We start from the raw sequence: 26308 nt of genomic DNA, 5'->3' as shown, positions 1-26308 counted from the left end.
AGGTCTGACAGCATCTGTGAGGAGAGATTAGAGCCAACATTTTGAGTCTGGATGATTCACCCTCCTCATGCTGGCTATGTCTATCGTGTGAATCAAGAGATCCTCATTGTCATGCCGCCGTCTTTTAAGCAGAATCATAGAACATCTCGCCATGTTTTGAAACAGGATCACAGATCATCTCGCCATGTTTTGAAAAGAACCACAGAACATTCTGCGTTAAACAGGATAACTGGCAACACAGTTTCAGCATCCCTGCTACCTGTGCATATGTCGCGACCCCCACTTTGAAAAACCCTGCCTTAGACTATGTTTCGTGACTTTTCAACAATATAACATTCTCTGTGTCATCTGATCTCATGATGGAGGGAAGGTCATTGATGAAGCAGCTGATGATTGTAGGGCCTCGGACACTCCCCTGTGGAACTCCTGCAGAGATGTGGCACAGTGGTTAGCACTGCTGCCTCACAGTGCCAGGGACACCCGGGTTCAATTCCGGCCTCAGATCACTGTATGTGTGGAATTTGCATGTTCTCCCCGTGTCTGCATGGGTTTCCTCCGGGTGCTCCAGTTCCCTCCCACAGTCCAAAGATGTGCGGGTTAGGTTGATTGGCCATGCCAAATTGACCAAATGGCCCCCTTCTGCACTGTAGGGATTCTATGTCCTGAAACTGAGACAATTGTCTGCCAACACCACAGCCACCTTCCTTTATGCTCAATATGACTCCAACCAGCGAAGAATTTTCTCTCAATTCAGTTTGACTTTCGCCAGAGCTCCTTGATGTCACACTCCGTCAAATACTAACTTGATGTCAAGAGCAGTCACCCTCCGCTCGTCTCTTGATTTAAGTTGTTTTGTGTGTCCTATTTGCTCTGCTGTGAAGTTTCACTCCATTAGTTACAACGTTGTCCTGCGTTCGTAAGAAAAGTCTGTCTTGAGTTTACCTCAGGTTGGTATGAAATTTAAATTGCAGTGCGTATTGAAAGTTGACCATCCTAGAATTGGGTGATGTGAAAGGAAGTTCCAGTTTGGTTGTTTGGTGTTCTGTGTCTTGGTCTCGTTTTTAAAGGCCTTGCTGAAATCTAGATAACTGTAGGCTTCTTGAGTTCATGGCAACAGCCAGTTGTATCTGGTCTGAGCAATTATCGGTCTTGACCCTAATATCCACGTGGGAATAGATGTTGCTTACCACCCACTGTTACCCATTGCTGATCAGCAGATTTTGGTGTGGTGTTGGAAATGGAATGTGGCATTGTACATCTGTTCAAAATCTACTACAGCGTGAGATAAAGTAAAAGGACAACCAAAACATTGAGACTAATGGAAAATGCCGGAGCCACTGGGAAAAGGAACCGGGAGGTATTGAAGAGGAAAGTGTGTGCACGTGAATGAGTGTGTGCGTGTGAGCGAGAGAGAATCTGATGGCAACAAGTGATTATGAAAGTGAAAATGTAGCAAGGAACATTGTGTTTAAGATGTATTTTGTGGGGGATGGGAAAGGGCATTTAAAAACTGGAACAAAAGCGATAATTTGGTAAATTGAGCTTGTTCCAGTTGAATGTTATATCTTCATTCTCGTTGTTTGCCCGATATTTCCCTTCTCTTTTACATTTTCTGTTTTCTTTTTCCACTCCATTTTGTGTGTGACTGCCTTCCCTTTACTCTGTTCCTATTTTCTCTCCCACTCTTTTCTCCACATTTTTTGCTCCTTGCTGTCTGCTTTTTTTTTAAACCTCGCTTGTCTGTCTCTTTCTTCCTGCCCATTCTTTTCCATTTATCTTTTTATTTTCTTGGCAACACTTTTGCTTCCCAGACACTCTGGTGTTTGCGATGCCAAGCAACAAGGTGCTGGCAAAGGGCAAAGATTGTGCTGCTGAAACATTGGTGAGGTGTGGAGGGCAGGAGTGATGGGAGCGGAGGACGGGAGTGATTTGGGGAATGGAGGGTGGGAGTAATGGGTGAATGGAGGGGGCGGGAGTGATGGGGGGGTTGGAGGGGAGGAGCAGAGGGTGGGAGCGATGGGGGAATGGAGAGAAGAAGTAGGCATGAGTGAGAGATTGGAGGGAAGGAGCGGGAGTAATGGGAAACAGGGCGGGAGTGATGGGGGTATGGAGGGAGGGAACAGGTATATGAATAACATTGATGTCATAATGTATAATGTTGTGAAGAATCCTAATATGGTCTTTGAACTTGTTGATCACTTCCTCTCATTTACACCCCCTCTGTGTTAATGGTTCTTTCTTGTGGGAAATCTGTTCAGAGCTCTCCTGGGACAGACCAATGCCTCACCAGGGAAATTCACCTCAGTTTGTGTGGGGGATGCACCTGGCACTCCGAATATTAAGATCAGTAAGCCAGATGGGCTGCTGGAGTTTAATATTATTTTCTCTCCAAAGCCCGTGAGGTTGAATTACCCCCAACTACAGAGTGCCCAGTAAGATGAAGCCAGACGATTCCCCCAGAGAGGGGGAGAGCTGTGCCCTGGATTGTTGCTGTGCCTGTGTAATGGGACCTTCCTGAGGGACAAGTGTTTGCACATCTGACTGTGTTGTAGAATGTTTGGATGTGGAGGGTGGATTCAAGAAAAAAATGAAAAGCTGGCAGTGTGTCCAGCTGGGGGGAGGAGATGTTTTTTTGTGGCTTGCTGGTGCACGTCACCAGGTACACCAGCATGTGCACACCTGAATGTGTAGATGTTGTGATGCATGTTGTGAAAGTGAGTGTGATGCTGTCATTATCACTGGATGATATTAGCTCAGTGAAAGCAGAGAGAAGCTTCTTAACTTGCCTCAAAGACCCCTTTCCTTGCCTCTTGGCTAGAAATTAAACGGTGGCACAGTGGCTAGCACTGCTGCCTCACAGTGCCTTCATGGGTTTCCTGCAGGTGCTCTGGTTTCCTTCCACTCTATAGATCTGTAGGTTAAGTGGATTTGCCATGCTAAGTTGCCTTTTAGTGTCCAAGGACTTATAGGTTAGGGGAATTAGCCATGGTAAATGCATGGGGCCATGAGGATAGGGTGAGGGTTGGGGAGCGTGGGGGAGATAAGATGCTCTTTCAGAGAGTCAGTGCAGACTTGATGGACCAAATGGTCTCCTTCTGTACTGTAGGGATTCTATAAATGTCTAAATATTACTTTCCGTGCCGACTTCTGTGAAAAGTCTGGATTCTCCTTGTGCTTTATTCCCATTTTGTTTAACTGTTTGTACTGCAGCTCCTTTTATACATTGGGGTCTATGGGTGTTGCTCCTCAGTGCCTTCCATCACAGAGGTAGCAGCAACCCTAAAGATGTCTTTTCCTGGGTCTCTGAGCCTTGATGCCCTGGGTATGTTTGTTTTGTGACTGCTGTTGGCTCGGAGAGAACGCATCATGGGGGAATGTAGGAAAGGAGCAGGGGTCCGGAATGGCAGGTGAATGGCGGGATTGATAGCAGTATTGAGGAAAGGATGGAGAATGGGAGTGAAGGGAAGGAATGGATGTGCATTGGAATTTAAGAGCTCAGTCAGGCTAACTTTACAAAAGTTATCCAAATTAAATTTTGATGCAAGATTAAATTGTGAATCGGTCATTGTTTTGGATTTCATGTCCAAGATACCATTTTGACTCCAACTCCAAATGAGTATTTTTTTCTCTGTTAGTGGTGCAGGTCCTGTATAGAATGAGATTGGATGTAAAACTACCAGTATTGCAGCACAATGTTAACGTCATTCAGAGGATGACTGATGTGGAATTTTACATTGGTAACATGCAAGATGGGTGGGAGGGCTTTCTGGAGGCATGTTGTTGATGCAACAAGAAAATGAGCATGTCTCTCGACATTTTACCTAGGCTCCTCCTGGCCCCATATGCTGCTTACGCTGAGAAAAAAACATTGGGTAAGATGCCCAATTCTGTTGCACTGGCATCCCTCACATGTTATGAGAATTTGGCATAAGAAATAGTCCAAGTTTTGCACACCTCACTTCAAGTGGATCTAAAAGTGCCATTGAGTGGAGCTGGCAGTTGAATAGATTCAAGATGGCTGCATTGTGTTCAAGGGTGAGATCAATGGACTGAATGGCTTTCATTAACACCAGTCTACCTTGTCTAGGCTTGGCCAATATCCTTGGCTCAGAATTTGGGAGAAAAATGGACTTATCTGTCATGTGGGAATATAGAAGACAGCTAAGATGATTGGAAAAACCAGGGATGGTTGAATTGTGGGGATTATGATCTGCATGCTCTTTTTTGAAGCATTATTTTGTGGTCAGCAACAGGGATCTGTACTTTGTTGTAATTCAATAATGTAATTCGAGATGTGACATTAATGGTGTTGCTGAATGCAAAGCTTATTTCTCGTCTGCCTTCAGTGTTTACAATCATGCGTGTGGACATGTTGACTGCAATAATCATTCAGGCTATTAGAAGTATTATTTATGAAGGTGTTTTCTTTCTCACTTCTGTGCTTCTGTCTTTTTGCCTTATCTGTGAGTAACAGGCCACAGTCTTCCGCCTCGCACCCTAGCAGAGGCCCTCTTAAGAATGCAATGCACATCCTGTGGTAGGAAAAGCAGCCTGCGTCATGACTGGGTTGCAATTTTCGGAGGAAACCCCTAACCATAGTTCTCCATTGTAGCTGAGAGAAGCCAAAAGTTTCAACTGGCTCCTTTCTGCAGCTCAGATGAACTCTTTATTAATATAAAAATGAACTGATTCCCGATTAGATTGAGAGTTTGGATATTGTTACCCCTTCTAAAGAGCCCGAAAGTGAGTAACAGAATAGTGTCCTGGCCAATATTTATCCCTCAACCAACATCTCTTTTTTAAAAAAATGCTATTAATCTGGTGATCATCAGCAAATGCATTAGTTGTAATTTATCAAAATTCACTGGACTCTGGGGAGGTGCCAGCTGGTTGGAAAACAGCTAATGTAACACCACTGTTTAAAAAAGGAGGTAGACAAAAGGCAGGTAACTACAGGCCGGTTAGCTTAACATCCGTAGTTGGGAAAATGCTGGAATCTATCATTAAGGAAGAACTAGCAGGACACCTGGAAAAGAATGGTTCAATCAAGCAGACGCAGCATGGATTCATGAAGGGAAAGTCATGTTTGACTAATTTACTGGAATTCTTTGAGGATATAACGAGTGCGGTTGACGGAGGGGAACCGGTGGATGTGGTGTATTTAGATTTCCAGAAGGCATTCGATAAGGTGCTCACAAAAGGTTGCTGCATAAGATAAAGGTACACGGAGTTGGGGGTAAAGTGTTAGCGTAGATTGAGCATTGACTATCTAACAGAAAGCAGAGAGTCGGAATAAATGGGTGCTTTTCCGGTTGGCAATCGGTGACTAATGGCGTGCCGCAGGGATCGGTGCTGGGGCCTCAACTATTTACCATATACATAGACGATCTGGAGGAGGGGACCGAATGTAGGGTAACAAAGTTTGCAGATGACACAAAGATGAGTGGGAAAGCAAATTGCATGGAGGACACAGAGTCTGCAGAGAGATTTGGATAGGCTAAGTGGGTGGGCAAGGATCTGGCAGATGGAGTATAACGTTGGTAAGTGTGAGGTTATCCACTTTGGAAGGAATAATAGTAAAATGGACTATTATTTAAATGGTGAAAAATTACAACATGCTCCTGTGCAGAGGGACTTGGGGGTCCTTGTACATGAATCACAAAAACTCAGTTTGCAGGTGCAGCAGGTAATCAAGAAGGCAAATGGAATGTTGGCCTTTATTGCGAGAGGGATGGAGTATAAAAGCAGGGAGGTCATGCTGCAACTGTACAGGGTGCTGGTGAGGTCGCATCTAGAGTATTGTGTACAATTTTGGTCCCCTTATTTAAGAAATGATATATTAGCTTTGGAGGGGGTACAGAGAACGTTCAACAAGTTGATTCCGGAGATGAGGGGGTTAGCTTATGAGGAGAGATTGAGTAGACTGGGCCTGTACTTATTGGAGTTTAGAAGGTTGAGGGGAGATCTTATAGAGACATATAAGATAATGAAGGGGCTAGACAGGGTAGAAGCAGCGAGGTTATTTCCACTTACAATGGAAACAAGAACTAGGGGGCATAGCCTCAAAATACGGGGGAGTCAATTTAGAACAGAGTTGAGGAGGAACTTCTTCTCCCAGAGGGTAGTGAATCTTTGGAATTCTCTGCCCAATGAAGCAGTAGAGGCTACCTCGTTAAATGTGTTTAAGTCACAGATAGATTTTTAATCATTAAGGGTTATGGGGAGCAGGCGGGTAAGTGGAACTGAACCCACTATCAGATCAGCCATGGTCTTATTGAATGGCGGAGCAGGCTTGAGGGGCTAGATGACCTCCTCCTCCTATTTCTTATGTTCTTATCTCAATGCTGTTTTGGGATCTTGCTGTGCTCAAGTTGACTGTTGCAGCAAATGACTACACCTCAAATCTATCGAATTGGCTTTAAATGCTTTTGGAGGTCCTGAGATTGAGAAAGGCTCTGTAAAAATGCGAGTAATTCTTTTAAAATATTGCAGAAGTACCTTAAAGAAATAAAACGTCAGTGGACAATTCGATATCCTTTTTCCTTGTCACACTAACTGTTGTCCTGCTCTCCTGAAACAACCCGTATGGCTGGAGCAGGGTTCACACCTTGGCACCCTGCCCAAGTTGGACCTGTGCGAATGTTTGATGTAGTTGGCACATCTCCGTGCAAGCGGAGGATCAGTGAGCTGGGACTGTGCAGGAGGATGGGGAGTGACAGAGAGCAGGATGGACAAGGCTAGTGAGCAGCAGGTTATGGCTAAGGGGTCGTTGCTGATAATCTGATTAGTGTGACAAAAATTGTGATTTTTAAGTGGTTTACAATAGTCAAGATGCCTCAATATTTAAGATAATTGCAGTTAGCTGTGCCCCATGGCCAGTCTGTATGTAACTGTTTCAGCACAGTTAGTCATTTCTTAAAAAAATAAATCTGAACTTGCATTATTAAAATTGCTGTCATGTGGCTAAATGATCTGGTTATTGTGTGATCACGCAGGAGGATAAACTCACCAACCACCAGTATTACTTGACTCATGATGCCTCACCTGCCTGAGTCCAAAGGCTGGATGCTCAAATCCTATCTCAGGATTACAACCAATGAAGTATTTTTTTTTTGTCAGTGTTGTACCATAGGGAACACGGCAGCTGATCTATTCTCCACACGATCCTGCAAACAACACTGAGAGAATGAACAGATCTGTTTTAGTGCTTTTGTTACAGTGGACTTTTTTTTACATCTGCCTGTGACAACAGTTGGTTTAATGTCTGCTCTAAGATCCGGCACCTCTGACAGTGCAGCACTTCCCTCAGGACCGCACTGGTATGCCAGCCTAGATTGGCTCAAGTTTCTGGTGTGGAACCCAAAAGCTCCAGACTCACGCTGACGGTTGGCACTTTTGGGAAGCAGTCCATCTCACAACGCTTGGGCCCATATGCAGCTTCAGTTTGCTGCCAATGTGATGATGCCAGTTAGTTTTCTTCCCACTGCTCTACCTGTATTTCATCATGCCTCCAGTTTTATTGCCTCGTTCGTTGAAGGCACCCACTCTGTAACATTAGTGTCTGATCTTACAGAGCTGGCTGCTCTTGAATACTTACTGTATTCTTTTTGCAAGATGTCAAATGATGACAGGAAATATAATTGCATTTATGTGCAGTAAAATACATACATCACACATGTTATGTGTACATTCACAGACACCATATATTACAATGATTGACAATCAAGATATGAAGTATACATTTGTTGGTACTATAGATTAAAAATAGGAGATAGCTTTTCCAGCAAATTTTACTTGCCCAAGTGCCTATTTTTCTTGTGAGGACCTTTGATAGTGGACATCAGCAGCTGAGTTGACAATAGAGAGGATGAACCCATTCACACCCACCCTTGCACCTTCCAGCAGGATCCATTGCGAAGCATTTTGGATTCAACTCTCTCTTAATCCAGATGCGCTCATTACAATGCACGTTCTGCTACCTTGAAGAGGATCAGGTGAGACCCCACAGGTCAGGGATCAAACATGAGTAAACATCGCTGGTCCTTGTGGCTCAGTTTCCTGATCAGCAACTCATCATCAACTGAGCTATTGAGGAAAGCTGTGATTTAAAAACAACCACGATGATTGTTAAAAAGAACTTGTGTCACATGCAACGACGAACACCATGCCTTTCTGTCGATTTTGGAAAGCATGATGTTGCCAAGGGTCGCTTGGTGGTAACTTGACAACGGCCCCATCAGAGCGATCACACATTCCGGCCACTGTGATTGCTTAACTTGTCATTTGCCATTGCACTTCCGATCTTTTCTCTACCTCGCCGTAACTCTCAAGTCACTGTTCATTTGTTAAGATGGATGATGAAGGTTATAGTCTCCTCAGGGATTTCTGACACTATTTCAGCAGCAACAGCTTTTGACAGCAGAAGGAAAGCCAGCTTTGCCATCTGGCTTCTTCGAGGAGTGCCATTAATGGCCTGTTTAAGACTCCTGCTTGGCAGATGGCCACATCGGGATAAGAAATGTCCAAGTTAACTGTTGTCAAATTGAACACTATGTTGCCTTCTAAGGGCAGGGGACTTGGATTGAGCACAGATTATTTTTTAAGGGAGTTTGGCCAGGTAATTGTACGTATTATGTAGGTTGGGTACAGCTGCAACACTTGAACGAACTAAAGCTCTTCAGTGTGTGATTTCAAAATCGGTCTGCCTGATACCATGAACGAGGGCATTGCATTTGTCTAGTCTCGTTTAGGCTCAGAAATGCTTAAAACATGTCGCACACAACAAACTATTTGAAATGCAACAGCTCTCGGTGCAGGCAAACATGACTGCCATCTTACACATAGCAAATTCAAAAAAACCAAAAGGTGATAGTTTGTTCATCTCTTTTGTTGATGGTTGAGAAAGGCCATTATCTTTTTAACAGATGGTTCCATAGGATCACTAACATCCAGCTCAGTTTAATATTGCCCTGAAGAATTACAGCTTCAACAGCAAAGCACTCCACACCTCCTCTCCCCCAAGCTCCTGTTGAACATTGCCACATGCTGTGTGCATCGTAAGATGTGAAAACCAATTTGCTTTGCTGCTATGCAGTTAACTGCAAGATATGAAAGTATGACTGTTAAAGGAAGATGTCTTTTCATAACAAACCACCACTGCTTTAACGATAGCCTTTAGGTAGCTATCTGTAAGTTGATATTTCATTCATTGGTGAAATGTAGTGTTGCAGTCGTTCCTGTGAAAGAGACACAGCCTGACATTTAGTATTTTACTTTAAGAACTCTTCTCAAAATGAGTTCCTGGCTCACTGTACAGTTATGCAAGATGGTCCAATTATTTGTTTGAGCAACGTACATCCAAGCTTCAATCCCTGGTTCCTGCTGAATTGTTTTATTAGCGATTTGAAGTTGCGGATCAGTTGTTGCAATTGCCCTTGGGCTCCCCGAAGGAGGAAGGAGTTGACCTACTGTTTCCACAATCCAGCAATGCCAATACATGAGCAGTAGGTCAGAGCAAGAGTGGGGTCAGCTGTGATGACTTCAAACCTCCGCCAATTGAATAGGCTGCCCACACTCCCAGCAGGAGCTCACAAAGCAGTACCAAAGTGTGACTAGGAAATGCAGAACTGTAGCTACCAAGGAGGGGCATAAGGGGAGCATGAGGAGGGAATGAATAATCTCTTGAAGTTGTATGAAGATGTGATGAACTGATCTTTGCAGCACTTTCCTCGCTCCCCCTCCTGCATGTGCCCCCATTACGAAACTCAACTTTCTGGAATTCTTTGACCAATTCCTTTACTTCTCCACCTTTGTCGATAGCTTTCATAAATTTTCTTAAGCCCAACCTTTTGACCAGGTTGATAGTCCCGTCTTGGAACTCTTGTATTGTAATCTTCCTATTTGTCTCTATCCCCCCACTATGTATTATGCCTTGGGAAGTTTACTGCAGAGAGGGCACTATATTAATGCAAGTTTTCGATTATTGTCCTGCAAAGCCTATGGGCCCTGACAATATTTCACAATAGTACTGAAAACTTGTGCTTCAGAACTAGCTGCGCCCCTAGCCAAGCTGTTCCAGCTCCAATACTGGCGTCTGCTTGACAATGTGGAAAATTTCCCAGGTATGCCCTGTATAGAAAAGGTAGGACAAATCCATTTCTGCCAATTGCCACCTCATCAGTCTATCTCAACCATTAGCAAAGTAATGGAAGGGGACGTCATTAGTGATCAAGCAGCACTTACTCAGAAACAACCTTCTCACTGATGTCAATTTGGGTTCCACCTGGTTGAGGGCCTCGCCACTCCTGACCTATTTACAGCCTTAATTCAAACATGGAAAAAAGAGCTGAACTCTTGAGGTGAGAGTGACTGTCCTTGAAGTCAAGGAGGTATTTGACATCAAGGAGCCCCAGCAAAACTGGAGTCAATGGAAATTAGGGGGAAAACTGTCTGCTAGTTGGAGTCATACCTTGCACAAAGGAATATGGTTGTGGTTGTTGGTTACATCACCCCAGCGTGAGAAATTACTGCAGGTGTTCTCTGGGGTAACGTCCAAAGCTCAACCATCTTCAGCTGCTTCAACCTGTGTTTGTCTCCATCATAAAGTCAGAGGTGGGGATGTCCGTTGGTGACTGCACAATATTCAGCAATATTGAAGCAGTCCATGTCTATATGCAGCAAGACCTGGACAATATCCAGGTGTGAGTTGTGAGTAACATTCATGCCACACAAGTGCCAGGCAGTGACCATCTCCAACAAGAGAGAATTTAACCATCTCCCTTTGACATTCAATGGCATTACCATCACTGAATTCCCCACTATCAATGTCCTAGGGGTTACCATTGACCAGAAATAGAACTGAACTAGCCATATAAATACAGTGGCTACAAGACCATTTCAGAGGCTAGGAATCCTATGATGAAAAATTTACCTCCTGACTCCCAAAACCTGTCCACAATCTACAAGGCATACTTCAGGAGTGTGATGGATAAGTGCAGTTCCAAAAACGCACAAGAAGCTCAATACCATCCAGGACAAAGCAGCCTGCTTGACTGGCATCTCATTCACCACCTAACCACACCCACTCCCTTGACTACAAACAGTGACAACAGTATGTACTGTCTGCATGATGCATTGCAGCAACAACTCACCAAGGTCATGGGGATAAGGTGGAAAGTGGACTTGATGATTATCACATCAGATCTGTCATGACCCAATTGAATGGCGGAGCAGACTCAATGGGCCAAATGGCCTACTTATTGTCTATGTCTTGTAGTGCTATGGCTCCTTTGACTGCACCTTCCAAACTCTCAAACTCCACCCTCTGGAAGGACAAGGGTAACAGATGTATTGGAACACCACCACCTGCACGTTCCCCTCCAAGCCAGATACCATTCTGACTTGGAATTATATCACCGTTCCTTCGCTGTCGCTAGGTCTAAATCTGGAACTCCCTCCCTAAATGCATCATGGGTATACCTACACAACATGGACTGCAGCAGTTCAAGAAGACGCTCGCCACCAACATCTCAAGGAAAATTAGGGGTAGGCTTTAAAAATACTGGCCTAGTCAGCGATGCCCACATCCCATAAAAGAAATTTTTAAAAATGAAGATCTGAGTTTGAAAACAATATTAAAAGGATTTATATTGGTTGAATCTCAGTAAGAATGGAATTATATGTTGCTGCAATGTACTTCACAGCCGATGATTTCCATTTGGGGTGAAGTTACTGTTGTTAGATAGTTAAGTGCATGACAAAATTCAAGAAAAAGCAATGAGATGAATGATCAATTGATGTACTTTTGATGATTAGTTGAGGGAGGAATGTTGGCCAGGACATTCCGAGCACTCCCGAGCTTTCAATGGTGCCATGACACCATTATCTTAAGATTATGAGGGGTATGGGAAGGGTGAGTAAGGAGCAGTTGATCCCCTTGGTTGAGAGGTGAATCACGAGGGGGCATAGTTTTATGTTAAGAGGCAAGAGATTCGGAGGGGATTTGAGAAAAAAAAATCACTGAGGATGGTGGGAATCTGGAAACCTTACAGCCTTTAAAAAATGAACACTTGAAATATCATACCATTCAAGAATATGGGACAAGTGCAGGGAAATGGGATGAGCACGCCTTAAGTGGTGGTTATTGTCGGTGCAGACTTGATGGTCCGAAGGACTTTTCCTGCGCTCTGACTCTTTTTTCCATTCACCTGAACTGCTGGATATGGTTAGTGTTTCATTCCAATATCCAAACAAGTACTCCCTCTGCACTGAACTGTCGGCCTATTGAAGTTTTTAGAATGGAGTATGATCCTAAAACATTCTGACTGATATTAGGAGAAAATGGAATGTCCATTAGGATATTAAAGACATAGTTTGGGGAGTTCCAATAGCACATTTTTATTTTCAAGTTTGCTTCCAGTGGTCCTTTGTAAATAAAGAAAATACAGTCTTCATGATATTAATAGAACAAAAAGACAATTATTGTGGAGGATACTAATGAAAGCTTTTCCTGCATTTCCTCTGTGTGATTTAACATGAAGTGCAGAAATCTATTATACAGAGAAGGGAACATTGAACTTTTAATCAACTGTAATATCCTGACCTTTTACACCTGTTTATATTGAGCCAGGTTAATTTTGATTCTGTTGTAGCTTCTTGCTGATGTGGATTGAGAATCTTGCAGTGAAGTGACATCAAAATGCTCCAAACAATACTGCATTCACTCCAAAGTGTGTCAAGAACAAGCTCTTGTGTCTAGATTCATAATCGGGGGATGTCTTGTTAAAACACAATGAATGCTTGGCTCCTACGATAATGGCAATGGAGTGTACTTCAGTTTGCAACAGTCAGGTTAATGGACTACATCATAGCCACTCCTGGTACATTTGACTGAGAGTAGAAGCATTTCAACAACCCTTTTGAGAATTTCTGGCAGATTCCTTTGTTCAGTCTTTTGGATCAGGGAGGCCCTGATTGCTCCTTCTGGTGGATGCTTAAGATCCAATTTCACTATATCACAGGGAATTCTTCCTAGTGCCTTGGCCAATGTTTGGTCCTTAACCCAGTAAGAGTTTTAACAACACCAGGTTAAAGTCCAACAGGTTTATTTGGTAGCAAATGCCATTAGCTTTTGGAGCGCTGCTCCTTCGTCAGATGGAGTGGATTTCCACTCCATCTGACGAAGGAGCAGCGCTCCGAAAGCTAATGGTATTTGCTACCAAATAAACCTGTTGGACTTTAACCTGGTGTTGTTAAAACTCTTACTGTGTTCACCCCAGTCCAACACCGGCATCTTCACATCATGGTCCTTAACCAACAGTGCTCTCAAGCAGGTTATCTGAAAAGATCACTTACTTCCTTGCTGTTTGTGGGAACTTAATGTGTGCAAGTTGGCTGCTTGCAATGCTGCAAAAGTACTGCATTAATTTCGGGGCAATCTGTAGGTTTTGACAGGTGCTATATAAATGCAAGTTTATTCTTTCTCACTTGTTACTGGAACCTCGTCACATGGTGTTCTAGTTTTGTTAAATTCTTGTTCGGTTTTATTTTCCCCATTTTTAAGTGGTTTTCAGATTCTGTCCACTGAAGAACACTGAAATAAAAGGGACTGAAACAATTAGATTTTTCTTCACGCTCTTCCCCCTTTTAGCTTCATTGTCATCAGAGGAACAGTGGCAGCACGTTTGCTGTCAGCACTGTTTGCAAGTAATTGAGACCTGCGTTCTGGGCATCTCTGATACTTGGACAAGATTCCAGTTGCAAGTGGATAATTTTGTGTAAGAGTGCAATAATGACAAGCTTGTGCGTCTACTCATGCTATTAACTGGTGATTTCTCCCAGAAGGCCAAAGCCACTGGAGCAACTGAAAACTACCATTGGTCTCCGTTCTTGTAATCGCGACATTTCTCTTGAGGAATGTTAACAAGCAATCTAGTTTACATAAAATGCTCACTTCCCCGCACAGGCAAAATGCTATTCTTTGACTCAAGATCTTTTATTTGGATATCACTCAGTAGTTAACAAAGTGTCACACTGCTAAATGCAAGGGCAACTTGCATTTGCACAGCCAGTGAAGTTCACGACACAGGAGGCTGTGACCTGAAGGTTAGAGAATGGTATGAGAAGTTTTGATCCCAGCACCAGAAGCCATTCAATGCTTGCTGCTCCAAGTTTGGCCTTGGAGTGTTCCCTGGGGATTTTGTGCAGATTGACCCAAAAGTTGTACCAGTTATTTGTTCTGTTTCATATCTGCGGTTTGGTCTCTCACTCTCCCAATCTGATCCCCAATACCCAGCAGTCCGCTGCTTGTTTCCTCACCTTTTCATATCTTACTCCAACAAAAAGTTCCTTTTACATGCACTCTGGAGACATGACCACGTAATCTAGGCTAACAGTTCAATGCAGTGTTGAGGGAGGTGCTATCTCTTGGATGCCACATTAAACCAATTCTCCTTCTGCTCTCTTAGTGAGCCCTCAGGGATGCCCTCGCACTGTTCAAAGAAGAACAGAGTCATTCTCCTTGGTGTCCTGGAAAATGTTTCTCTCTCTACCAACAACATTAAAAACAGATGATAAGACCATAAGACATAGGAGCAGAATTAGGCCACTCGGCCCATTGAGTCTGCTCCACCATTCAATCGTGGCTGATATTTTTCTCATCTCTGTTCTCCTGCCTTTTCCTCATAACTCCTGTCTCCCTTATTAATCAAGAATCTATCTATCTCTGTCTTAAAGACACTCAATGACCTGGCCCTCCACAGCCTTCTACGGCAAAGAGTTCCACAGATTCACCACTCTTTGGCTGAAGAAATTCCTCCTCCTTATCTCTGTTTTAAAGGATCGTCCCTTTAGCCTGAGGTTGTGCCCTCTGGTTCTAATTTTTCCTACTAGTGGAAACATCCTCTCCACGTCCACTCTATCCAGGCCTCTCAGTATCCTGTAAATTTCAATAGGATCCCCCCCTCATCCTTCTAAACGCCACAAGTACAGGTTCAGAGTCCTCAACCGTTCCTCATACGACAAGTTCTTCATTCCAGGGATCACACTTGTGAACCTTCTCTGGACCCTTTCCAAGGCCGATCACAATGATCTAGTCATTTATAGCAATGCTGTTTGTGGGATCTTGCTGTGCACAAACTGCCTGGCACATTGCAACAGCAACTACATTTCAAAAGCACTTCCTTGGCTGACACGTATTTGGGGATGTTATGAGGTTGTGAAAGATGCTACATAAATGAAATCCAGTTGATGTTTGACAATCACTGTCACTTTCCAGTGTTTAAGGTTGCCTCCTGAGAAGTTAGCATGATTTGTTCAGATAAGCACGTGCACAAAGCCTACACTGACAGGATTCAGTGAACAGTCTCCTATGCTGTTTCTGCCTGTGTAAATACAAGTTGCCCTTACATTAAACAGTGTGATACTTTTTAATCTACTGAGTCATGTCCGAATAAAAGATCTTGTGTAAGAATGGCATTTTGCCTGTATGGGAAGTGAGCCTTTTGTGTAAACTAGATTGATTTTCGAGGAAGTAAGCGAACTGAAATAGTTGTGTAATCTCAAGGGCAGAAGTTTAAGGCGGGTTCTGAGGCAGGGAGAGCATAGAATTGCATGACAGGATTCCCGCCCCCCCCACCCCAAGCTAAGGGGCAAATTGTTTGACTTTAAGGCCAGAATCTTATAACCGTTCATGCTGGCAGGATTTTCCCATCCCGCTGCAGTGAATGGAAATTTGGCTGGCTGCTAAATTCTCCGACCTCACTGCAGCGGCAACATGGCATGAATGGCCGGTAAGATCACACCGGAAGATACCTCCCCTGCCTCTCCAATTTTGAGGGAATCAGAGGGTATCGAACACACGCTTTTAAGGACCTGCTTTAGGCCTTGGTAGCCCATTGATTTCATTTCTTTGTTTATTTGACAGAGGCACTTTGAGCTGTTGAACCTCTGGCTCACCTGTTGGGTTCAATCTAATCTCTCAGGAATGTAAACCTTTCTATGAAAGAAGAGTCTCTTGCTTCTGCAGAAACAAAATCTAAAATGATCCAGTGTGCGGGGCCAGTGGACCCAGAACAATTGGCAGCTCTGGCAACACGTACATATTGCGGCATTAGTTGAAAGATAAATTATATAAAAAATGAAGGATCTGGGACTTCTTTCTTCATATTCATAGACAATAAAATTCAACCAACACTGGATTAAGTATTATTGACTCTAGTCTCTCTTCTTGTCTGGTTATCCAAGTAGAGGGTTAATGGAATAGCTATAGATTTATAGAAAGATCAGCTTTAATGTGGTTGCCGTTTTTTGGTGAAGAAATGAAACTGTCCAAACTCTAGGACAGTAACATGAAAAAGATTGTGGAGTAATTTTAACCCAATGGAATGGGAATGGCTAGCTGGCCAGTCTAATGGGGTTGATCCAATCCAATCAGCCTTTTGTGGATGGGTTATGTTAAAATTACCTCCTTATATTTTGTCAGTCAAGACCTGCGGGATGTCTCAAAGTGTTTCACAGCCCTTTAAGTATTTTTAACGTGTGATCATTTGAGAAACTCATGAAATGTAACCATCTCCGTAATCTCTGTGGTCCTTGGTAACCTCATTGCTCCAGATATCCAAACCTTGACTCCCTGCTTTTGGGTGTTGAATGAGCAATGATTCACACTTTTCAGGAAAAGAGAACAACTTGGTGGCTGTCTACATTTCACAACAGTAAATGATCAGGCCCCAGTAAAATAGAACCACTTAATAGATGTGTAAATTCTACAGGGACTTTCTGTTCCTCGTCCTGTGGGATGGTGCCTGACCTTCACTTGTAACTGCTCAGTATGGGGAGATTAGAATCAGGAGTCATTGTCTGGGGAATTGAGCCCAAGGTCCCATGTCCATCTGTTCAGTGGTGCATTGCATTAGCTCGCACTTGATCAAGCAATTAGTTAGGAGCGGTACCAGGACAGGTGCAGCATAAACCAAGGGCAGAATTTTGTGGTGGGGACTGTTTCCCACTGCAAAGGCTGACATAATTTAGCATCCAGGTTTTTTTTTCTGTGGTGGGGCGGCTTAATGGCATGTGTCATGTTGTCATATTCTGGCGCCATGTTTAAAAGGTGCCCAATGTCACTGGCCCACCATGAAGAAAGATGATGGACCTCCTGAAAAGAGAAGATGGACTTCAATAAACATGCTGAGGCTGGAAGATGGACCTCGAAGCGCTGAAGCTGGAAAGTCCAACTGATAGAAGCTCCCCCACTCACTGTTATGGTGTTCCAGTGTCATTGGCAGCCTCCATCTTGAATTCTGAAGGCAGCCCCAGGCCTCCTTCAGGTAAATCCCAACTTCTGCACACCACATTCGTCCAGACAGCTTCTAGAGCAGTGTGTTTTCACACAGGTGTTGCAGAGAATTGGGCATAGAGGTGGAAGATTTCGGTCGGGCCTTCACCTGAATCCCATTAGCAGGATGCCTGAGCCTGGCCTCAGCTGGATTCCCGATCTGCCATGAGATGCAGCATTGAAAGATCCAACGTGCAATGGATTTTTGGGCCTCCTGCAGAATTCTCCGTCCCCACCCGCCCACCAGTGGGGGCATGGGTGAGTTCCACTCCAAGGTTTCCTATGTTGAGTCTGAATGCCAATCATGCTGTATGTGGATTTTTTTTTTTGTTTTTGCTGTTCGTGTGACTGCCTGTGAAATAATGTGTTTACAGGAGAATAGTTTACTTTGTAAATGAGCCAGCAGTATGGTTTTAGGAACGGCATCGGGCAGGCTTTACGCATGCTACCCATAAGTGGGGACATGGCTGCTGGACCTCGAGGGTCCAGGGGAGCACCACCAATCCGTCGGATAAGAAGGGCATCCTCCCACCTACTCAAATCACAGATCAGTTTGCAGTTTTGTCCCTCTGCTGCTGCCGGGAAGGGGACGTCAGGGGTTCTGGGGGTTGGCTGGGCTCACTTCCTCTTCCTCTTTTGCAAACCACAATCATTTTGAAAAAAATCACAGGCTGTCAATCAGTCTCGGACACTGTCAACACTGGTCAGGGTCAATGGGGTACTTGAGATTCATCCAAGCATGAAGGGAAATGAACATAAACACAGGTGATGGAGGATGATAGATATCCATAGAGCTGCCAATGGAACCTTTTTCAAGGCACTGCAGGTTGAACTTGTTACAGATCAAAGGCTTCAAGTACCATGGCGAGGATCTCGAAGATTTCAGCTTGCCAGGAAGCCTCTGAGGCTACAAATCAAAGCCGAGTGCATACGCGGGCAGATTTGAAACGCCCTCACCAGGAAAATCTCTGCTGCAGAATGGAGTGCTGCAAGGATTTGCCCTAACCTCAAAATCCTGCCAGGTAACCGGGGAATATGGAGGTTAAAGTGACCAGGTCACTTTAAGAATTTTCACTGTTGACAGGTAGGAATGCATGTTGATGGCAGGACTACCTTAAATCACCATGCCAGGGGTAATCTTCAGATCTGCCAGGTCTACAAGGTACAGTGCAGCCATGACATCCCCATCCTAGCGGAGAGTCGTGAAGTCAATCCCCAGCCTGAACCTACCCAACCCTCCCTCTGCAAACTGGCAGCAGCAGAGGGGCAAATGGCCACTGGACCGATATCCTTGACCCCCCCCCCCAACCCAAGGTACCAAGCCAGGGTGTCAGTGCCAAGGAATCGGGAGACGGTGCACTGTGGGCACTGCCAAGACACGTGGCTTGAAGGGCGGCTGAGTAGGGATCTGAGGGGGGAAGGTGCTTGAATGGGGTGTCTGAGGGGGAGGGTTGCTGAGAGGGGTGTCTGTGGGGGAAGGAAGCTGTGGGGGAGGGGGGGTGTGCTGGTGGCTCGAGTCACCCTCGAGTGGTGTGGGGAGGAGGTGGGGGGGGAAGGATTTCCCTCTTTGGTGGAGGTTGGTGGTGCTCCTCTGGACAGTGCCGGGGTGTTGGGGGGAGGTGGGGGGCGCTAACTCCGAGTGCAGAGACCGGGTCATCCTTTAAAAAGGGTGGCCTATCTCAGGACACTGGAGCTGGCTGCCGAGTTGCTCGAAATGAGCTTGTCAGCATCTTTCAGTTGGATGATTTACACCTGAGATGCTCCTAGCGCCAGTGGGAAACACTCCCACCACCTCTGTGGGCACTTTGCCTCAAAATGGAAGAATTCGGCCTTTTGTCTAGGTGACCTTTTTAGCAAGTCCAGATTTCCCCATCCACCTTAGATCATGCTTTCATCCTATAAATTGATGCACACACAAGCCTGGTCTATGCATGCAACCTTTTCTCAATTCATCCTTTTTGGCTTTAGTATCATTCCGGTGAATCCACACAGCATTCCCTCCAAGGCCAATCCTGAGGTGTGATGCCCAGAACTGCATGCAGTGTGCTTTAGATGTAACTGGAGCTTGGCAAGAGGGGAGTTAACAGAGAGAAAGACTTGACTCACTGTTTCGTGACATTGGCAGTGCACAATGTTTGAAAAAGACCTTGTAATTTTTAAGGCGCATATCACAGTACCAGGCAATTCCTTCTAAGGCTTGTTTATTGTTTGTGGGGGGGGGGGGGGGGGGGGGGCTGTGGGAACAAGCTTGAATTCGCCATTGTAATCTGTGCAATTATGAAAAGGCTGACCCAAATTAGCACCATCACCTTTTACTGGCAGGTTTCCAGTGGTTAGAACAGTAAAGTTCTATAGTAAAGTGGGCGGCACGGTGGCACAGTGGTTAGCACTGCTGCCTCACAGCGCCAGGGACCTGGGTTTGATTCCCGGCTTGGAGTGTCTGTGTGGAGTTTGCACATTCTCCCTGTGTCTGCATGGGTTTCCTCTGGGTGCTCCAGTTTCTTCCCACAGTCTGAAAGACGTGCTGGTTAGGTGCATTGACCCGAACAGGCGCCGGAGTGTGGCGACTAGGGGATTTTCACAGTAACTTCACTGCAGCGTTAATGTAAGCCTTACTTGTGACTAATAAATAAATTTTACTTTACTTTAAAGTTGAGTAGTGACTGTCGAAAGTCCAGTCACCAGCCCAACAGCCTCCAGCCATTTGCTCCACTTTGCACTGCAAATAGTTTTAAGACCATGCACTGACCATGTGTACCCGAACAGGTGCCAGAGTGTGGCGACGAGGGATTTTCACACTAACGTCACTGCAGTGTTAATGTGAGCCTACTTGTGACAATAATAACTGAGCTAAACACTGTTGCCACTGCGCTGGAAGGAGTGAATGTTTAAAGTGGTGGATGGGTTGCTGATTAAGCAGGCTGTTTGATTCTACAAGGTGTTGAGCTTCTTGAGTGTTGTTGGAGCTGCACTCATCCAGGCCTGTGGAGAGTATTCCATCACACTTCTAGCTTGCAGATGGTGGACAGGCTTTGGGGAGTCGGTGGATGAGTTACTTGTTGTAAAATCCTCAACCTCTGACCTGTCCCTGTATCCACAGTATTTATATGGCTGGTTCATTTTGATTTGATTTATTATTGTCGCATGTATCAGCATACAGTGAAAAGTGTTGTTTCTTGCATGCTATACAGACAAAGCATACCGTTCATAGAGAAGGAAAGGAGAGAGTGCAGAATATAGTGTTACAGTCATAGCTAGGGTGTAGAGAAAGATCAACTTGGTGCAAGGGAGGTCCATTCAGAAGTCTGATGGCGGCAGGGAAGAAGCTGTTCTTGAGTCGGTTGGTACGTGACCTCAGACTTTTGTATCTTTTTCCCGATGAAAAAAGGTAGAAGAGAGAATGCCCGGGGTACGGGGGGGGGGGTCCTTAATTATGCTGGCTGCTTTGCCGAGGCAGCGGGAAGTGTAGACAGAGTCAATAGATGGGAGGCTGGTTTGCATGATGGATTGGGCTACATTCACGACCTTTTGTAGTTTCTTGCAGTCTTGGGCAGAGCAAGAGCCTGTGACATAGCCAGAAGGAATGTTTTCTGTGGTGCATCTGTAAAAGTTGGTGAGAGTCGTAGCTGACATGCCAAATTTCCTTAGTCTTCTGAGAAAGTAGAGGCATTGATGAGCTTTCTTAACTATAGTGTTGGCATGGGAGGACCAGGACAGGCTGTTGGTGATCTGGACATCTAAAAACTTGAAGCTCTCGACCCTTTCTACTTTGTCCCCATTGATGTAGCGGGGGCATGTTCTCCTCAACGCTTCCTGAAGTCGATGACGATCTCCTTCATTTTGTTGACATTGAGGGAGAGATTATTGTTGCTGCACCAGTTCACCAGATTTTCTATCTCATTCCTGTACTTTGTCTCGTCGTTGTTTGAAATCCGACCCACTATGGTGGTGTCCATCAAACGTGAAGATTGAGTTGCAGGGGAATTTGGCCACACAGTCATAAGTGTATAAGGAGTATAGTGGGGGGCTGAGAACACAGCCTTGTGGGGCACCGGTGTTGAGGATGACCGTAGTGGAGGTGTTGTTGCCTATCACTACTGATTGTGGTCTGTGAGTTAGGCAGTTCAGGATCCAGTCGCAGCAGGAGGAGCCGAGGCGTGGGCACGGAGTTTGGAGATGAGTCTCGTAGGAATAATGGTGTTGAAAGCTGAGCTATAGTCAATAAATAGGAGTCTGACATCGGTGTCTTCAGATCAGTTTTTGGTCAATAATATCAAAAAATGTTTCACTTGCACATAATATCACAAATGTTGTGACATCCTCAGCAATCTGTTGGCAGTGCCAAGCAAACAAAGGTCATCAAATATGGCCACTGCTTGCAACTTGTGTTCGTGTTTGGCAAGGGATTGTTCTTCCCGCACAATGCAGGTCATCTGTCTCTGGCTTTTGCTCATCCTGCATTGTTCCTCAGCAGTCGTTTTTTAAACATCTGCCTGAGGTTTATACGATCCCACCAGAGGCCAACGGAGAATGCCATTCTCCGAGCCTCGTCTACCTCCAGAATCGGGATGGGCGTACCAGTAAAATTCCGGCCAGTGTGTCAGACAATGGAAGGGAAGTTCCATGAGAAATTTCCTTAATCCCAAACTACTTTCTTCTGAGGCCACCTCGCTGCACTAAATTGTGACCAGTTTGGGTAAATCTGAAAACTGAACTGGCAACTTTGAGTGACTTGGATGAATGGTTCATACCATACTGGAAATGAGAAACTTCAAATCCAAAGGGGTTAAAGGGATAGTGATACCATAGCAGGGCCGGGCTGCCTCTGAAAGGCCTGGATAGAGTGGACGTCGGAAATATGTTTCCATTAGAAGGCAAGACTAGAATCCAAGGGCAGAGCCTCAGATGAAGCAAGGTGTGGGCGGTGAATCTATGGAATTCATTGCCACAAAAGATTCTGGATGCCAGGTCATTGAGTGTATTTAAGACAGAGATAGATAGGTTCTTAATTGGTAAGTGGATCAAAGGTCATGGGGAAGAGGCGGGAGAATGGGGTTGAGAAACGTATCAGCCATGATTGAATGCCAGAGCAGACTCGATGGGCCGAATGGCCTAATTCTGCTCCTATATCTTATGATCTTATTGTTAAAGGATTAATGTCGGCACATAAAGGGCCACCTCAGAAATTGGGCTTTCAAGTGCAGTAATGTCACACGGTAGAGTAATTACATAATCCCCAATACTCCACTGCTACAAAGTAGTTAGCATATTTGATGGTACTTTCCGTGCCCTCTTGGGATATTTTTATTTACAAAATTCCTGGTAATAGGTACGATTCTGTGTGGTAATGTATTCATTAAAACTGCAGCTGCGCAGCCTTCTATTTAACAAAGGTGACCCAGTATCCCTCAGAATGCACCGCCCCTTTAAGAGGATGGTCTTATTGTCATATTTTAGTCTGACTGGAGCCACTCCTTTTAAATGTTTTTTTTTAAAGAAATGCCTCCAACTTCGTCAGAAGTTGGGTGGAGGTAGGAGGGCGGGGAGTGTTGAGCAAACCTTTCTTTTCATATCAGCTTTTAAGCAGTCCAATCCATTGAGAGACTTCGTTCACTGAGCGGGTTTCAGGATCATTTTCCTACACTGTCTTTGCCTCCTGCTGGGTCTAAAATTCAGGTGTGTTTTAGGCACTTTTCTTTTCAGCTTGGTCCCAGTTGCTGTGTGTGTGTGTGTGTGCCAAACAACAAGACGACCGTGCCCCCTCACCTATCGGAATTTGCATAGGAAGCCAAGGGCAGTCATTGGGCGCGCTCAGTGTGTAGGCGTGCCTCATCCAGAACCGACTGGCTGCCTTGTGTGTTGTTTAGTGTTTGTGAGTCATAGTGAAAGACTAGGCAGTTGGAGTTGTAGTTCTCCTTTTCTCATTCAGCCATTGCTGTCGGGAACCAACAAACCAAAAGAAACTTTTGAGGCGAAAAGAAAAACAGGTCTTTCTGAAGGAGGAACTGCTTGACTTTCCAGTTGCGTGTTGCGAGACAGGCACGGAGTAGAGTTTCACATCTCCTCGTTCCGCTGTTTCACAGGTGCAGGTTCTGCATGTTTGACGGGAGTTTTACCTGCCTGGATAAACAGATGGGTACAAACAGCGGCCTGGGACACACCGCTTCTTAAGGTAACTGACTGACTGATCCCTCGGGGCTGCCCGTTTCTTCTCGAAGCTCCACGCGACGAGAGGGCACGCACGATATCTGGTTTTGGCGCTTTGGCTGTCATTGACGTGCCTGTGGAAACTTTGCTCGTGGTGTGCTTGCACTGGTCGGTGCTGAGCAGGCGATGTCCTAGTAATCTTTCTTGTTAACTATTAAACCACCATTGTACTGCAGCTGCCTGGTGTGCTCGGGTTGGAGGTGGGGGGGTGGGGGAGGCGAGAGCCAGGTGACTGTGTTCAGTGCGATCGAGTGAAGCCTGTCAGGTGTTTTATTACTTCCAATAGTTCCACTGCTTTGAAATGGAGAGGGGTGTTGAACTTGGTGCTTTGTTCAGTGTCGACGTAAAGTTCTCAATTGTTTTGACCTGTTTTTAAATTGCCTTCCCCCTCCCCCTCAGCCCTCCCCTCCCCTCCTCCAAATGACTGACTGTGCTGCTCTATTGTTCTGTGTTTCAGCTCAGGCACTGTCAGTTGTACCAGGTATTTAAATGTCAAACTTGTTTCCAAAGACAGGTGTGTTCTCACCTCCCCCCCCCCCCCCCCACCCCCCCACCCCCCCCACCCCCCCCACCCCCCCACCCCCCCCACCTCCTCTATCCCTCTGCCTCCTCCATGCCCCGCCTCCTCTAACCTCCTGCCTCCTCCACACCCCGCCTCCTCTGTCCCCCTGCCTCCTCCAAGCCACGCCTACCCTACCCCCTGCCTCGTCCACATCCCATTTCCCCTATCCCTCCCATTCCCCCAACCTTCCTGCACCTAACCACTCTCCCACCTCCTTACCATTTTGGATGAATGTCAGAGACGTGGTTTAACTCAGCATGTCCTCAGGCTCTGGGAAGCACCTTTCTAACTCTGTATTTGTATTTACCAAGCTGGTTAAGTGATGATGTAATATAGGGCAATGGAAATCCTACTCCAGGAGATCTGTGGGATATATACAGCGTAGGCAGACATTGCCCGGAACATGATGGAAAGGAACTATGTTTTTATATCTGTTCACCTAGTCTGGTTTAAAGGAGTCATGAGCAGTGGGTGGATTCAAGCTGGTCTATTTGCAGATTAAGGTGTTGGCTGTTTGTTGCTTACTGGGAGTAGGAGTGTGTCGACTGCTGTAGGAAAGATGCTCATTGCTGGCAGAATCTAATCAATGGCAGTAGGAGTCCAACCCTGGCCGGGACACAGCAGTATTCTGATTTCGATTGTGCAACAAATTGCTTCCACTAAATACCTCCCTAATGTCAGTTCCCAATGCATTGAGACTCTTCTAAATGTGTATAAAATGCCAGACAACAACAACTTAATTTGCTTTCAGTATTTACTGTTCCTCTGACTTGCAAATAAGAGAATCAAATAAGCTTCATGACGAAGCTCTTATCTTTCTCCCTATCCCCTTAAAAGGGTGTGGTTCCATAGGTGGTAATTGCCTTTTGGTACCTTGCCAAGGTGGGCTTGACTAACATGTGAACCTTCACAGTATGAGTTGGCAGGTTAATAAATACAGCCAAGTGTGATCCCTTATCTTCCCTCCCTAGTTTTCTATGCCTCCAGACTGACATGTGGTTACATCACAGATTTGGCTGAACCTAAATAAGTTCTATCTGGACACATTCTCCAAACTACTCACTGTGCCAGGACCATGTTAGAAGGCAAAGATGATGCTTAAAATTTTCTCTGCTACTTCCTATCTCCATGAACCCCCTTCTCTTTCCCTCTACATCTTCATGTGCATCAGTATAGAATCATAGAATCACTTTGACAAAGGGTCATCTGGACTCGAAATAAGAGTTATTTTCTCTCCTTACAGATGCTGCCAGACCTGCTGTGATTTTCCAGCATTTTCTCTTTTGGTTTCAGATTCCAGCATCCGTCAGTAATTTGCTTTTATCATAGAATCAGGAGGAGGCCATTTGATCTATGAATCTCTGACAGATGATCTTACCCAGGTCTACCCCCTCCCGCCCCCCGGCCTTATCCCTGTATCCCCACACATTCTATCCAGATATCCACTCCATCTGACGAAGGAGCTGTGCTCCGAAAGCTTATGGTATTTGCTACCAAATAAACCTGTTGGACTTTAACCTGGTGTTGTGAGACTTCTTACTGTCCCCACACATTTCCCACGGCTAATCCCACTAATATATACATCTTGGGACACAAAGGGGCAATTTGGCACGGCCAATCCACCTACCCTGCACATCTTTGGAGTGTGGAAGGAAACCAGAGCACCCAGAGGAAACCCACGCAGACACGGAGAATGTGCAAACTCCACACAGATAGTCACCTCAGGCTGGAATCGAACCCGAGTCTCGGGCGCTGAGAGGCTGCAGTGCTAACCACTTTGCCACTATGCAGAAAATAAGTGCAAGGAGTTCATTTTGCCATTCAAAGTTGAGATCATCCATTCAGTTGTCTGCTTCCTTTACCCACACCACTAACATTGGCCTTGTGTTCCCTTGCCAAACCTTCCCCATGGCTTTCCCATCCAAGCTCTCCCCTCTCCTAACTCCTGCTTCACCCCCTTAAGAGTTGAGACTTATTTCCTCCTCCCTTGATTCCATTCCCACTAAACTGCTGACCACATAACTTCCTTCCCTGGCCCATGCTAGCTGACAATTGAAATGATTTCCTGCGCTCTCAGCCTCTGTCAAAAACACTGTCATTACCCCCTTTTCAAATAAAATCCTACTTACTCCTCCACCCTTGCAAATTGTTGCCCCTTCCCCAGTCTCCACTTGCTCAAATGTCCTTAGTTGTCTTCTCCTTTCTTA

General features: G+C 45.2%; 1 protein-coding gene across 6 annotated transcripts in view; it reads left to right on the top strand.

The window, feature by feature from the left end:
* elf1 (E74-like ETS transcription factor 1) overlaps positions 1–26308 on the top strand; it is a 277826-nt gene that overhangs the window by 71188 nt on the left and 180330 nt on the right. The window contains exons 1-2 of one of the 6 annotated variants that reach the window (XM_078211688.1): positions 22917–23008; positions 23416–23504. The exons of 4 other annotated variants lie outside the window; for them this stretch is intronic. The gene's annotated coding sequence lies outside the window, so the exon portion shown is untranslated. Of the gene's footprint in view, positions 1–22916; positions 23009–23145; positions 23505–26308 lie in introns of those variants that run through there. One more of the 6 variants, XM_078211692.1, reaches the window with a different exon arrangement.

This window comes from Mustelus asterias, chromosome 4 (genome assembly GCF_964213995.1).
Source record: "Mustelus asterias chromosome 4, sMusAst1.hap1.1, whole genome shotgun sequence".
Lineage (NCBI taxonomy): Eukaryota > Metazoa > Chordata > Chondrichthyes > Carcharhiniformes > Triakidae > Mustelus > Mustelus asterias.
Note: the sequence above shows the minus strand (reverse complement) of the source record. Positions and strands in the feature narration are given on the sequence as shown.